General features: G+C 41.3%; 1 protein-coding gene and 1 non-coding gene across 4 annotated transcripts in view; one reads left to right on the top strand and one right to left on the bottom strand.

Annotated features, from left to right (window-relative positions):
- Positions 1-274: 274 nt before the first annotated feature.
- The window catches only part of JAK2 (Janus kinase 2), a 147,628-nt gene continuing 131,956 nt past the window's right edge, over positions 275-15,946 (top strand). For 2 of the 3 annotated variants that reach the window (XM_028117335.2, XM_088019163.1), the window contains exons 1-2: positions 698-799; positions 1,129-1,208. The gene's annotated coding sequence lies outside the window, so the exon portion shown is untranslated. Of the gene's footprint in view, positions 646-697; positions 800-1,128; positions 1,209-15,946 lie in introns of those variants that run through there. The other variant, XM_028117334.2, reaches the window with a different exon arrangement.
- Positions 15,671-15,777, bottom strand: LOC114219825 (U6 spliceosomal RNA). Its single transcript, XR_003611471.1, has one exon. It is a non-coding gene; the product is annotated as a U6 spliceosomal RNA (small nuclear RNA).

Genomic DNA, 15,946 nt, shown 5'->3' with positions numbered 1-15,946 from the left:
GCGGGCTCTGGGGCCCAGGTAGTCAGCTCTGGCTCGACTTCCCCGCCCGTTCACTCCCAGGGGACGCCGCGGGACTCTGCACGCGCTGCCGCCGACTTCCCGGGAAGCCCAGGTCGGCTCCGGCCAGCCCGGCGGCGCGCGCGTGCCCCCCCGAGAAGGGCGGTGCAGCGGCTCGGCGCACGCGCGCACGCGCAGTCCGGGGGCGCGCGGCCGGGTCCCGCCCCGGCCCCCGCCCCCGCTCCGCCCGCGGGTCCGCCTCAGTCGCCAGTGAACGGGCCGCCTGAGTGGAGGCCGAGTCCGACGCAAATAGGGCGTTCGAGCCAGTATCGGCCGAGGCGCTGAGAAGCCGGTGTGGCCCGGGAGAGGGTGGAGACGGCCCCCGTGACGCCGGGCTTCCCAGCTGCCCGAAGTGGGAGTGGTGTGGGCTGGAGGAAGGAGAGAGGAAGAGGAGCCCAAGGGGTAGCGGCGGCCGCGGCCAACGGCTTCCTTGAGCGCTGACAGGCTGGGCCGGCGCCCGGCGCGCTCCGGAGTTGGTGCCGCCGCCGCCTCGGCCGCTCGGCCCTGGGCCCGGACTCGCGGCGCGCGTCGGGGCGGACAGCTGCTGCGGCCGCGCGGGGACAGGCCCGGGGCTCGCCGCCCAGGGATGTGAGTGGGAGCCGACCCCGCGCGGGAGGGCCCGGGAGGGCCCAGCCTGGCGGACGCCGGGACCCCTGCCCACGCCGGGGGCTCCGCGAATTGCGGCCCGCCGCAGCCCCTGCGGGTCGGGGGGCGCGTCCCCGCCGCGGGATCGGGGCAGCTGGTGCGTGCGATTGCTGCGTGGCTTCTGGGTGGGGGGCCGCGGTCCACCGTCCACCTCCCACCCGCCTCCTGACCCCTGCTCTGCCCCTGCTAGTGGCTGTAAACTTCTCGGCGAGAAAACCTTCCTCTTGGAGGGGAAGCCGGCCACGGCGTGTTTGCTGTTGCTGTTTGCATCCCTGTGTGCCTCGTATCCGCCTTCCCTCTCCCCTTACAGATCTTTAAAATGTTGTAGACGTCGGGACAGCCTAGGGAAGAGCATCTATTTCCCCTGGATTTCTGCGGTAATAACGGCTGCTTCTTTTTTTTTTTTTTTTTTTTTTTTTTTTTTAGGTTTCAGAAGCAGGCGAGGGAACAAGATGTGAACTGTTGCGCTTCTGAAGAAAAAGGCCCTTCCTCCCCTTCCCGCGAAGGTGGGTTTGCGATCCTGGCTGCTGGGCGGTGCAGCGGCGGGGAAGGCGAGTGTGGCGAGCCGCGAGTGCGTGCGTAGGAAGGCTGGGAGCGTGTGTAGACAGGCAGGGCTCCTTGCGGTTTACTCCTAAGAAAATGGCAGTGCTGAACTTAGAATGTGGGTCCCGGAGGGCGATTCGGGGCTGTTTACTGTTGCTCTCTGGGATCCTTTAAGAGGCATTCGCTGCTTCTTTCTCCTCTGATCATACAAGTCACAGGGCTCTGCAGAAGACGCGTTGCCAGTTACCCTTTCTCCTCGAGCAGCCAGAGATTGTTAATCTTTCAAGGAGGAACGTTTTCAAGTAATAAGAGATACCGAGAAAACACGTTAGCTGTTCTTGCCGGGGTTACCTATTGAGAAAACACGTTAGCTGTTCTTGCTGGGGTTTCTGCTGCCACACTGAAGGCTTCCTGGGTGGTTTTATCTGCCTGAGTTTGCTGTGTCGGTTGAATTTACCCAGTTTGCTTTCCGGTGGTGGTTAATCAGTCAGGAGAAACTCCTTTTCTCTGAATGAAAGGACAGAAGCGGCTGAATATGTCATAGAGGGGAGGAGAAATGTGGAGAAGGAAACTGGAAGTGGGAATAAGAGAGATGACAGTTGCTTTTGGTTTCTTAATAGGTTTGTACAAGGGAGTCGTTGGGCTCCTGCAAATATCCTATGCAACACCCAGAAGATTTTAAGATGAATAATCAACTTTTGACTTCTCTTTCCCCACCTGCTTCGCCTTTTATCACGAGTGTGAAAATCACTAGCTTGCACGTGCGACGTATCTGAGTGTAGCATAACCGTAAACTAGATGTGGCCAACACTTGCCTTAATAGTACAGGAAAGCTACAGTACTTGCTGACTACATAAGAATGTGAAGCTTGTTTTTGTTTGGCCTGAATGTCCTGTGTTTGGAGTTCATAGCATGTTAAAATTAAAATTAAAACAAACAGGACAGTTTGTTTCATATACTGGGTTTTCCTAGCGACAGAGACGGGTGTCTCAGCTATGGGAAGGGAACATGGTATCTTTTCGCTACTTCCTGGCTGTTGCTGAAAGGTGGGATGCTCTTGAGGCAGAATAGGGAAGTGCATTGGCTCTGGAGTCAGATCTGGGTTTGAATCCTGGTGTTCCTGCCGCTTAATAGTTGTATTATTTAAAATGTCTTTGAGCCTCACTTTTCTTAAAAGGTCGTTGTGAAGATTCAGTAAGATTATGCAGGGGAAGTGGTGCGTTGCTTGGCTGCTGTTGAAGTCTTGGCTGCTATCATGGGCTGGGCAGGCAAAGGAGTTTTAGAGAAGGGCAGAATCACTCTGCATAAGGTGGTCTGCCAGAGACCAGTGTTTCTTCCTCTTTAGCGGAAGGAGAAAAAGCACTTACAGGTCTTGAACTGATCAACGAGGTCTTGGAGCCTTTTTATGGAAAGGTTCCACTTTTATCTCTCCTTGACACCCCTCCCCCCCCACCATTGTGCTGCCTCCACCAACTGTTGTGCTGCCCTCTTGTGGTTAACTGTGCTAAGAACTTTCTTCTGCTCCTCCCCTCTTACGTTTTTTTCCCTCTTTTTAGGCCCCTTGCCTTTGCTCCCAGTTTCCCAAACTGTGTGCTGAGGTGCCCCAGAGCAGCAGTGAACTCAGGCTTGAACTATTAGTTTGAGGTAGTTCACGGTTTCAACGTTAAATTGACACATTCCTTTCTGCAATGCCCTGTCTTTGCAAAGCTGTTTTTTTTAGAGATTGCTCTGATAAAAAGCAACTACCGTGTGAGAATCAATGTGATACAGGAAATCAGAGTGTGATGTTGTCCGGTTTGATTCCAAGAAGTTGTACAAGGCCAGACAAGCACTAAGTTGTAAAGATATTAAATGGTTTGAATTCACCTACTGAAGTATTTCTTTTGGCCTAGGAGTGCTGTGAAAATACTACAAAAACTAAGAACTCCCTGAATGGAGAAATTTTGGGGACCTTTGCCTTAGCTTTTGGTTGACTTTTCTGATATACACAAAAATTTTTTTAAATGGAAAAACTGCATTTTTTAATGTTGGTCACTAACTGATTCCTGTCCCCACCAAAAGTATTGATACAATTATTGATAAAATTATTGATACAAAGCTAGTACCAGCTGATCATGGCTTAGTATATTTCCTCTCCTATTTAATATCTTTATAACATCTGCCCAGTTCTTTCATTTTAAAACGAATTCTATTGCTTATTTGTTATTCTAGTCACTTCCTGGTTTTTCCAGTCCTGCTTTTCTAGTATGTTTGAATGTCTCCTAAACTCACCATGCCCTAAATGAGAAGTCATCATTTTTATACCCCTTTGGAATTTCCTTCTGTCCTGCTCTTACAGGCTTTAAATTAAGTATCATCTGGGATGCCTGGGTGGCTCAGTCGGCTAAGCATCTGCCTTTGGCTCATGAGCCCAGGGCCCTGGGATCGAGCCCCACATCAGGCTCCCTGCTCAGCGGGGAGCCTGCTTCTCCCTCTCCTTCTGCCTGCCGCTCCCCCTGCTTGTGCTTGCGCGCGCGCGCGCTCTCTCTCTCTCTCTCAAATAAGTAAATAAAATCTTAAATAATAAATTAGGTATCCTCATTAAACTACCTCTTTCATTCACCTCTTGTAGTACCCATTCAACGTGTCCTGTCTGTGCTTCTGTCCCTCACAGCTCTGCTTACCTACTTTACCACCAGGACTTACTTCCTCAGCCTAGAATATTGAAAGTCTAATCAGCCTCTCAGAATCCGGCGTCTCTTTCTTCTGTTTATCCACAATAGAAATGTCACTGATACTCCTTATTGTGGCATTTCTTTGTCCCCACATCTTCAGTGGCTTTGCACACTCTACTTGGTAAATTTAACTTCCTCTTCTTGGCTCTCAGGATACTTGGTCATTATTCCTGCCCTATTTATTCAGTCTTTAGGCTAAGGACCCTCAAGGAGCATTCTCTACTGTAGTTTTTCAAGCCGCTTTCCATATTTTCTAATAGTAGTTATGTTTATTTCAGCTTTTAACTTCCATTTATGTTTCCCATCCTTTTTCCACCAAGCCCAGTTCTGTATCTGTAACACTCACTATTCCATAATGAAGTAGAGCCTCAGTCTCATCCAAAAAAACGAGGATGACTGTAGTACTTTTCCCATAGGGTTGTAGTGAGAATGAAGTAAACTAATACATGAAAAGTCTTCAAGACCAGTGCCTGGCACATTAGGCACACCTTAAGTCTTAGCTTTTTTTATTGTAATTATTAATTATTATTTATTATCGCTATTATTATTACTACTATTACTATGACTATACTCCCGGTTAAAATTCTACCTCATTTCTGAAACTGTTTCTCACTAAACATTACCTTTTCCTTTCTATATTTTTATTCTTTTAAGTCACAGAGGATCTTCACATAGTTTATTTATATATCCTGATTTGGTTGTTTGATAATTATTTCTTTAGTGTTAACCTTATCTTTTCTAGTTGATTGTATTTGCTGTGAGGAACACATACAGAGAGTGCTGAATATAGGAGGAGCATTCCGTAAATGTTATGTATTAGACAGGAACTTTAGTCAGTCACCAAACAAATATTTATTAATACCTACAATGTGGAAGGTACTTTGCTATGTTCAAAGAGATGCAGAAAGATATAAAATAGGTTCCTTTCATTGAGAACTTAAAATGTAATTGGGAAGATAAGATAAATAATAAAAGTTATAGATATTTGAGACCATTTCTTTTTTTTTAAAAGATTTTATTTATTCACGAGAGACAGAGAGAGAGAGAGAGAGAGGCAGAGGGAGAAGCAGGCTCCCAAGGAGCAGGGAGCCCGATGCGGGACTCGATCCCAGGACCCTGGGATCATGACCTGAGCCGAAGGCAGATGCTTAACCATCTGAGCCACCCACGCGCCCTATTTGAGACCATTTAGAGTTGATGTGAGCAGGGAAGGCACCAGAGGAGCGGTAAAATCAAAGCGAGGCACGATTTGATTTTGCATAAGAGGAAGACCTTGTACACGTAGTAAACAAGCAAATTATGCACGACATTTTCACAGAACTGTACATAAAACAATTTGAAATGAAGGTTTGTATGGCAGGGTAGTAAGAAATCAGGTTGATAATATGGATTGGAATTAGATTATGGATGCCTTTAAGTGCTAACATGAGAACAATGTACTTTGCTCCATAGGTAAAAGAGAAGCTTTAAAAGTTTGGTTTGAGAAAGAGCATCCTAAAGGAAGTATTTTAGGAAAAACAGTGGCACCAGCGCTGCGTAGGGTATGATTTGGAAAGAGAAATGTTAGAGCTAGGACAATAATCTAGACCTAGTATTTGGATTTAGTGAAAATAGGGCTGGAGAGATGTCACGTAAGACTTCATTATAGACTGGATAGGAAAGGAGCATGTGGTGGGGGTAATGAAAGATGACTTTGAAGTTTCCATCCTCAATGACATAAGAAATTGAAAAGTATTGGAATGCCAGGACATCTGAGAATGTCTGGGCTAGTCCATGGATTTTGTGCATTAGGAATCTGAGGCCCAGAGAGATTTAAAAATGTGTCCAAAGTTACTCAGCTAGTTAGTGACAAAGGAAGAACTAGACTTTTTTAAATGGCGGTACTGATAGAGATAGAAATGAAAGTATTAATAGCTGTTTGAAGAGATACAAACAGCTGGACTTACATTTTGGATATGTTGAGTTTGAGGTGGCAGTGGGATAGTCAAGTGAAAACAGATACATAGACAGTAGATGAGTAGAACGTGGTAGAGAAATTTAAGGCTGGAGTTGTGGTGGTCAGAAAGAAGAGCAGGGGACCTGAAATTGAGCCTTGGGGATTGCTCATAATTACAGGGTGAAAGAAGAGGAACTAGCAAGAGACGTAACAGGAGTGGTTGGCCTGAGAGGCAAGTGGGTGGGTAAGTTAAGAGGGTGGGGATGATTAACATGTTGATCATTGTTGATCACTGCTAAGAAATGAGAACAGTTAGAACTGAAAAAAGCCCTTAAAAATGTTCCTAACATGAAATCTAGAAAACTAGAAGAAGAAAATTGCTTATATTTTTCCCATGCAGAAATAACCACTGTTAATATTTTGTTCTCTCTAGTATAGTAGATGAGCTTTGGATTTGGCAGTTGGGTGAATAATGGAGACTTCTGTCCAAAGCTCTCATCACTGGTACTAAAGATGAGAATTTTAGGCATAACAAAGACAGGAATGTATTTTTTTTAAAATTTTATTTATTTATTTGAGAGAATGAGAGAGAGAGCATGAGAGGGGGTTGGGTCAGAGGGAGAAGTTGACTCCCCGCCGAGCAGGGAGCCCGATGTGGGACTCGATCCCGGGACTCCAGGATCATGACCTGAGCTGAAGGCAGTCGCTCAACCAACTGAGCCACCCAGGCGCCCAGGAATGTATTTTTGACAGTGTTTTTCATTCATCTGTGTCCTTTCATATCACACTATATAGGTACTGCTATACCTTGTGGGAATTAGCCTTACACTTATATTATTTGAATGAGTACACATTCAGTGGTTCTTATTAGACCTTTAGTGGTCTAGCAGGTTGGACAAGTGATCTCTGCATGCGTTTGTACTGGTAAAATCTGAATAAAATGATAAGGTATTTCTAAAAGGAAAGAGAAATCCTTGGTAGATAACTTACAGAAGTGAAGGTAGCATGGTAAAAGTGTTCAGATTAGCACTGGAAAGAGCAAAAGGAAGCGTTACCTGTTATTAAAGTCTGTACAGTATAGTTATCAGAGGTGGACTAGGTTGGGATAGTCCATGGGCTGTTTGTTTTGCTTAAATGCTTATTTTGATTTCCCAAGGACATACTTTGGCCTGCTTTTTTGCTATCAGTCCTTGGGATTAGGGTATTCATTATTGCTTACTAAATGACTTTAATAAATTCTGATTATGAAATAAAATACCACTAGGTTATATTTTGTAATTTGAAAGTCAGTGTGATGTGAAGAAGTGCACTGTTTTGGAAATCCGGGGGGAATAGGGACTAACTGCTGTCATAATGAGTTTGAGCAACTCATGTGATCATTGAGCCTTTTTTCCTCCTCATTTGGAAAATGAGGGAATGGAATAAATCTTTTTTTAAAAAACTTTGTTTACTTTAGAGACGTGGAGTCATATGGTAAAATGTGAATAAACTTAAGTAATGGCTTACTATGGTTTATACTAAAAACCAGCCTCTTGTACCTCCCCCAGTTCTGATGCCTGTTGTCCAGTAAAGCACTTCCAGATTTCCTGAGTGTCTCCTGGTGCTTACCTCCATGTTTCTAAGTGACGTAATCCACCGGCAGTAACACCCCTCCTCATCCCGTATCCCTGCCTATACTGTGCCCTTTTCCCAACTTGAGAAAGAGAGAGAGAGAAGAAGGGGGAAGAGGAGAGGGAGAGGGAAAAACAGGCTCCCCGCTGAGCAGGGAGTCCCACGCTGGGCTCCATCCCACGACCCTGAGATCATGACTTGAGCCAACGGCAGATGCTTAACTGACTGAGCCACCCAGGCACCCTTGCCCTTTTCCCCTTTAAAATTAATGAATTGGTCAGTGTCGCATCTAAGGCTTCTCCCTCTACTTGTGTAGAGAAACCCATCTCCTTTTGGCTTCGTGGACTCTGCTGTTGTATTTCTCTCTCTTTTTCTTGCATTCTCATTTTTTCCCTCTACTGGCTCATTTACATCAGTATGTATTCTGGGTGCTATTGCTGTCTGCTATTGCAAAACTTAGTGATATAAAACAACTATTTTATTAGGCTCACAGATATTATGGGTCAGTAATTCAGATAGGGTACACCAAGAATGCCCTGTTTTTATTCCACAGAGCCTAGAACCTCAGTTGGGAAGACTTGTCGGCTGGGGGTAACTTGAAGGTGGGGGACTAGAATCATTTGGAAGTGTCTTCACTTACATGATTGGTAGTTGATGCAGGCTGTTGACTGAGATCTCAGCTGGGCTGTTAACTGGAGTGTACATGGGGCCTGGACTTCTGTACAACATGGGAGCCTCATTGTAGTTGGATTTCTTACATGGTGAGTTGGGATTTAAAAATGAGTGTTCAGTGAACATGGGTGAGGTGGGGATTGGACTCCACCTGTTAACTGGTCACATGTGAAAGAAAACATGTGGGATGGGAGATACTGTTTTGGCCATCTCTGGACAATACTATTGCCATAGTTTGCCTTTTTTTGCCACACTTCACATGCCTCTCACATGCAAAATACACTAACCCCCTCCTCAGAGACGTCTAATTTACATCCCATCAAGACATCAGAATCTAGTATCTCATCATCTAAGTCAAGTCCAGATGCTGTTGAGGTTCCTTGAGTATGGTTTCTTGAGAATTATTACTCTTTAATGAAGACCTGTGAAGAGACAAGGACTAGGCCCCCATGTGATTAACATACAAGATTGGAAAGGCACATGTTAATTGCAGTAGAATTCCTGTTCAAAAAGAGGGACAAGGGAGGCATATGGTAGTTACTACAGCAGTTCTGAAACCCCGCAGGTCACATGTTGGCAGTTCCTTGACTGGGGCTCAGTCCTACTGCCTATAAGTTGTTCCTAGTGGGCCATGACTGCTGCTTTTGGTTGTTGATTTCACCTTCTGAATCATTCTTTTTTTCCCAAAAGAACTGATCCGCCTTTGCAGCTGAGTAACCATCTGAGCTTACTTCCTGCCTATAGTCATTCAGGGTCCAAAAGCCTCATTTTAGGTAGTTACTGTCCCTTTCATTCTAAGCTGATGTAGCTCTTTTAAAAAAGTTTGTGGACTTCCTGTGTATCAGTTCATAATCTACTCCTTCAGACAAAAGCCATACCTACAAATCTCTTAGAGGAGCCTTTTCTTACCTTAGGCTCCCTGTGAGGCTACTGTGGAACAGCACCCTTAAGATCCTTAGGTAATTTTTTTGTCTGAAAGGCTCAATGAAGTACTAATTTAGATCTTTCTGAGGTTTTAACAGTGGATCTTACAGTCCCACTCTAGATTTAATCTTTGCCCTGAAGCTCTTTCTTACTTTAAGAACACTTTGCTGGCGGAGAAGGGTATTCTGAGCTCTTTACATTTACTTGAAATTGCATTCAAAAAGTGAATGGCTCATTCTTTAGTTCGTCTCTCTACTCTCTCAACTAGAAAGGCAACTGGAAGAAGCCACCTGCTTCTTCAGCATTGTACGTAGAATCTCCTTAACTCATTAGGTATACATTACATTTCCCATGTTACCGTAGGTGATAGTTTTGCCAGACTTTTCGCTCTTACATAACAAGGCTCTCCTTTTATTCAGCTTTCCAATAGCATTTTCCTTCCTTGCCTTTAAACCTTTAAACTTGCTGATAATGTTGGTTTGGGGACCAGACTGAGAATCACTGATTTGAAACAGGTTGGCGCAGGAGCAGCCCTTTTGTGTCTATGATGTTGCTGTTCACAGCTTTGCTGGATAGGCCTCGTACAGCCTTGTGAACGGGGTCGCTGGGTGCTGCAGTCGGACAGTAGCTCTCAGCCTTGCCTCTCTTAGGTAGTTATGCTGTGCTCTTCTTTACTGGTGTACCATGTTTGATTTGTCCCTGATACCTTTGGGGTTTTTCTGAGAAATGGAGCAGTGGTGCAGCATCAACTTATTAAAATACATTTTAAGCCTTTAAAAAACCAAACAAATAGGGGTTGGCAAAGTTTTTTATTAAGGACCAGATAGTAAATATTTTAGGCTTTGTGGGCAAGATTATCTCTGCAGCAACTACTCAACTCTACCTTTGTGGTACACGAGCAACCATAGACAGTACATAAATGAATGGACTTCTAAAGATTTATTTACGAAAGCTGTCAACTGGCAAATCTGACCTGTGGGCTGAAGTTTGCCAGTTCCCATTTTATGCCACTACTTGACTCCACAGTATCTTCAAGCTGCTGCCCCATTGTCCATTCTCTTTAAAACTGTTTGAAAGAGTTGTCTGTATTTTCTCTTCTTTTTATTCACTCAAAAATTTATCTTTTTTCTAAAAAAAAGATTTAATTTATTTACTTAGAGTATGTGAGAGAGGGGTGGGGCAAAGGGAGAGGGAGAGAGAAAATCTCAAGCCGACTCCATACTGAGCACGGAGCCTATGCGAGGTTCAGTCTCATGACCCTGAGACCATGACCTGAGCCAAAACCAAGAGTTGGGTGCTCAACTGACTGAGCCACCCAGGTGCCCCTGGGCACATAATATTCTGAAATAAAATGCTGAGGATATAATGAAAGCCATGATGTAGCTACCATTTTTAATATCTTCATAGTATTTTTATTGGCTAAGTACACAGTATGTTATCAGATCGCTTTAATGTTATTTGAATTTTTTTCATTATTATAAAGTGTTTCATAGAATTCGTAAATATGCATCCCATTACTTTTATCTTTTTTAAGAGGAGAGATTCTTAGATATTCTTGTTTCTTTCATATCCTTGCCAACACTGGGTGTTGCCAGTCTTCTTAATCTTTGCCAGCCAGATAGGGCAAAAACAAACATTTTTATTTACCTTTCTCTGATTATTAATGATGTTGACCATGTTTTCATTTTATGGAATACTTGTTTTATTTGTGAAATAACTGTTTCTGTTCTTTGTCTATTTTTTTACTGATTGATCATTTTAAAACCTAATTATATTAAAAGTTCATAGTGTATTTTTTTCTCAGCTTTTAAAAAACTTTTGGTTACGATGTTTATAATTTTATGTGAGTTTTCAGTCTTTATTTTCTGTATTGTTATCTGCTTAGATGTTAGGTTTGGAAATGATGTACATATACAAAAGATTTTTTGGGATGGAAATAATTAAAGTGGATGGATTTAAAACACACCAAAGAAATTTACTGAAAATATCCAACATCAAATGTTTAAGGGGGCGAGTAAGAAGAACAAGAGCTAACGGCAATGATTTTTAGAGTATTTACAAATATTACAAATATTTGAAAATGTTTTAAGTCATTTTTGAAGAGAAGTATAACAGAAAAGTGAAATAAATGCATATATTCATTGCAGAGATTGTTTTCAGTACCAGTTAAATGTACTTTGAAGTAATGTTTAGATTTTGTTACGTTTACTTTTAGTTATTTTCTTTTTTTAATTTTCAAGCATATGTTTCCTTCAGGTCAGTTTTTATAAATATTCCATATGTGCTCAAAAATATATATTTGGTGGAAGGTTGTAATATATTGTCATTTTTCTAGGCACACAAAAGGATTGTGTGCCTTTAATTAGTTTATGGGGCTCTTAGGTATGGGAGCTACCTACTACTCCTTTTTTGATAAATGGGTTTCAAATATTTTCTCTCTGTCCCTATCTTTTGTTTTTATTTATGGTTCCTTTTGTCTAGAGAGATTGAAAATTTAATGTAATAGATCTTTTTCTTTATTCTACATTTAGAAAACTTGAATGACTTCACTGTCATTAACGTATAAAAAGGCCAGTTATGTAAGATAGTAGGGAGAAATGGAGACCACAGGGAACCGGAGATCCATGTTCTGCCTAAGGCATTGACATTCAAGTGGTTATAAAAAAACTATTTATTTATTTATAAGATTTTATTTGTTTGTCAGAGAGAGAGCGCGAGCATGCATGCACAAGCAGGGGGAGCAGCAGGCGGAGGGAGAAGCTGACTCCCTGCTGAGGAGGGAGCCGATGTGTGGGGCTCGATCCCAGGACCCTGGGATCATGACCTGAGTCGAAGGCAGACGCTTAACGACTGAGCCACCCAGGCGCCCCTAAAAAACACTTTATTAGTCAAAGTAAATATGGACTCATACAGCCAATTTGTGTGACTTTTGTTATTACGAGTTTTGGGTTTCTCATTTTGTATAACAGAATTTTTTGTTCTGGGTAAAAGTCCTGTCAAAGATTCTTCCAGTATTTTTACATTTTATTTTGGAAATATTTTATTTTGTCATAGATAATCTATTTTTTTAGTATAAAGTATAAGTTTAACATGTTTTCTCTGGTTGTGCTGTCAGTTATGCTAGTGCCTTTTGTAAACAAATATCTTTTTTTACTGTATTGAAATGTCATCGTTATTGCCTTAAGTTCCCATATATACTGGGATTTATTTCTGAATGCTGTTTTGGCCCACTGATCTACGTGTATACCAGTACTGTTTTGGTTACAGTTTTTTTATAGTAAGTTTTAATATATGATGGGGTAAATTTCTACGATATTTTTCTGACAAATGTATATATGACAAATACGACAAAGAAAAAATAGGAAAAAGCCAGACAGTTCCTAAAGAAATATACATGGACAACAAGTATACCTACTTATCTTTACCAATAATGAGAATCCAATTAAAAATAAGAATTAATTTATTTCCGGGGCGCCTGGGTGGCTCAGTTGTTAAGCGTCTGCCTTCGGCTCATGTCATAATCCCAGGATCCTGGGATCAAGCACCACATCGGGCTCCCTGCTCCGCGGGAGGCCTGCTTCTCCCTCTCCCACTCCCCCTGCTGGTGTTCCTGCTCTCGCGGTGTCTCTCTCTGTCAAATAAATAAATAAAATCTTAAAAAAAAAAAAAAAGAATTTCTTTCCTTCTTTCCCAGTATAATATTTCTAGTGGCTGGTTTGAATTAAAAGCTATGCAAAAAACCCCCAAAAAACAAAAAAAAAACCCATCCGTAATGGTGAGAACTTTTTAATGCCTATCAAATTCACATAGAATTTAACAGGATCTGCATTTTTAAAAAATACCTGTGTTGCATTTAATCTTGTGATTAGGCGACACACATATCCCTATCTAATCAGTGAGATTCTTGTGTTATCCCATACCCTTCATTAGTCCTTTTGTACTATTAAAGTTTTTATACAGCTTTTAAAGCATATTTTAGATAAGGAAAGCGTCTGCGTATGCTCAAGTAAAGAAAGATCAGCAAATAACCAACTGCTTTTTGTGTACCATCTTTTGGTTTAATATATCAAACTCACAGAGGACCTTTTTCTTTAGCAAACATTTCTAGGTTTTGGATAATTAAAGTATGTGATACCTCCCCTCCCACAAAGTACTTTGGTTTTAAAGCATTCAGAACCGCTGCCTTTTCAAAATGTAGCTGATGGTTTCATACTAAATGTACTTAATGTAATAGTCTCTACCATTTCTGACCTTATAACATTTTTTGTCTAATATATTCAAACAAAATGTACAGCATAATGGATTGGATGGTGTGAATATGAGATAAAAACACTTAAAAAGTTACCTTTTTAAAAAAAATTTTTTTCCCTAAATTAGTTTTCCTGTATTCTAGATAACTTTCTTTCTTTTTTTTTTTTTTTTAAAGATTTTATTTATTTTTCAACAGAGAGCGAGCGAGAGAGGGAACACAAGCAGGGGGAGTGGGAGAGGGAGAAGCAGGCTTCCTTCCCGCTGAGTAGGGAGCCCGATGTGGGACTCCATCCCAGGACCCCGGGATCATGACCTGAGCTGAAGGCAGATGCTTAACGACTGAGCCACCCAGGTGCCCTAGATAACTTTATTTCTAGACTCCATTTTTCTTATGCCATGTTAGGAGGACATTCTATTTTTGACAAAAGAAGAATGTTCACTCTCTCTTTAAAGAACATACAAAAGTCAATCAGTTTACATGTAATTAATGTTATTAAAATTAGTGTAACTCAGTTTTCAAGCAGAAATTGAGGAAGAACAAGTTCTGGACCAAGTAGTCAACAGAGCATAGACCACATCTTTTCTCCTTTTGTTCTCTTTAATAATAGCGTTATTGTATGGCATGGCTGTAGTTGATGCTGTGAGTGATCCACCCTTCTACCCTGGGAGCTTCAGTATGCTTGAGTAAACTTCTCACTGTTAGTATTTGCATCTCTAACCTGCTGACTCTTCTTGGAAAGTTAGGAAGAAGCCATGCTTGCAGGGCTTGTGGCTGACCAGAAGCGCTGTCAAATTAACGCTCCTGGGTGCAGCCTCAGCCACTGACTCTCAGGGCCTGGTATTGTTGTAAATACTACACTTGCTCCCTTGGGTGGAATAATTCTGAGACATGTTTTATACTGTTGCCTAGAGCTTTTCTGAGGGATTAAGCCCACTGTGGTAGCTGGTTTAAGAGTGCAGTTTTATTGGCTGCCTTCCCTTCCCTATACCACTTCTCTCTTTCTCTGCCATTGTTACCTGAACTTCAAAACTAATCTACTTTCTTTTGAATCCTGTATCAGGTTTTGCTTCTAGGAATATTTAAACTAAGACAGCATGACTTTGGGGGTAGTGTGACCAAACTTCAATGAGAAGTTTCACTTTTCAGCAGTTTTATTTTTCAACATACATGAATTGCAATACTTTTTTCACCCTCACTGCCTATATGATTGGGAGGGGAAAAAAAGGAAAAGGAAAAAAGAAAAGGAAAAAACAAAAGAAAACCTCTAGCATTGTCTAATACGGTATGAGGAGAAGAGAAAGTGCTTATCTTTAGGTGAGGTTATTTCAGTTTATTGCATTTAATCCTCACAAAAATCCTATGAAGTAGTGGCCATTATTATTATTATTTAAGAGATAAAAACTGAGCTCAGACAGATTAAACTGATTTCCGAGAAACATCACAGGGGCCAGGATTCAAACCCAGTCCATTTCAAACTTGGATCCTAACCCGAAGGCTATATTCTTCCTTTTTTTTTTTCTTTTCATTTTAGTATTTGAAAAAAAATTTTTTGAAATATTCTTAACATATGGGAAATTAAGAAAATAAAATAAATTATTAACCTGTATCTGCCATCCAGTTTTAACAATATTTGGCTACTTTTTGCTTTAGATCTTGTTTTTTTAAAGAAGAAAACATTGTAGATACAGTTGAAGCTCATCTACATATTCCTAACTCCTGTGTCTCCCCCACTTACCTCACTCGAGGTAGCTATTAGCATGACGTTAGTATCATTTCATGCGTATTTTAAACTTTGACTGCATATATGTATCAGTGAATGATATGATAGTAGTACATCATGGGTTTAAACCTTAAATAAATTGTATCTTGCTACAACTTGCTTTTTAAACCTCACTTATCTTTATGATACTCATTTATCCATGTTTTGAGATATAGGTCTACTTCATAAAATTGATTTATAATTATGAATTATTATGAACAATTATGATTTATTATGATGAATAATTATGAATAATATATGAAGAGTCTACAATTTATATACCATTTTTTCCTACTGATGAACATTTAGGTTGTTTTATTATCTTATAAAGTTTTCATTTTAATTTCAGTATAGTTAACATACAGGGTTATATTAATTTCAGGTTTATAATATAGTGACTCAGCAATTCCATACATTTCTCAGTGCTCATCACAAGTGCCCTCCTTCATCCCCATCTCCTGCTTCCCCACCCCCCACCCACCTCCCTTCTGGTAACCGCCAGTTTGTTCTCTAGAGGTAAGAGTCTGTTTCTTGCTTTGTCTCTTGCTCTTTTCCCCAGAAACACAGAATGCTTCACGAATTTGTGTGCCATTCTTGCACAGGGGCCATACGAATCTTCTCTGTATTGTTCTCATTTAGTATATGTGCTGTCGAAGTGACGCACTATTTGTTTTTTTATTATTACAAAATAATGCTACTGTGAACATTATGCAGTAGTACATTCATTTCTCTAGGGTTATAACTAGAAATGGAATTTCTGGTTTGTAGGATAGTTATATCTTCAGATTAATTAGATGCGCCTAATTGCTCTCTAAAATTATTTGTTTGAAGGG

The sequence above is a fragment of the Eumetopias jubatus genome, unplaced genomic scaffold (assembly GCF_037043125.1).
Source record: "Eumetopias jubatus isolate StellerSeaLion01/CBP00866 unplaced genomic scaffold, mEumJub1_p1.0 scaffold_15, whole genome shotgun sequence".
NCBI lineage: Eukaryota > Metazoa > Chordata > Mammalia > Carnivora > Otariidae > Eumetopias > Eumetopias jubatus.
Note: the sequence above shows the minus strand (reverse complement) of the source record. Positions and strands in the feature narration are given on the sequence as shown.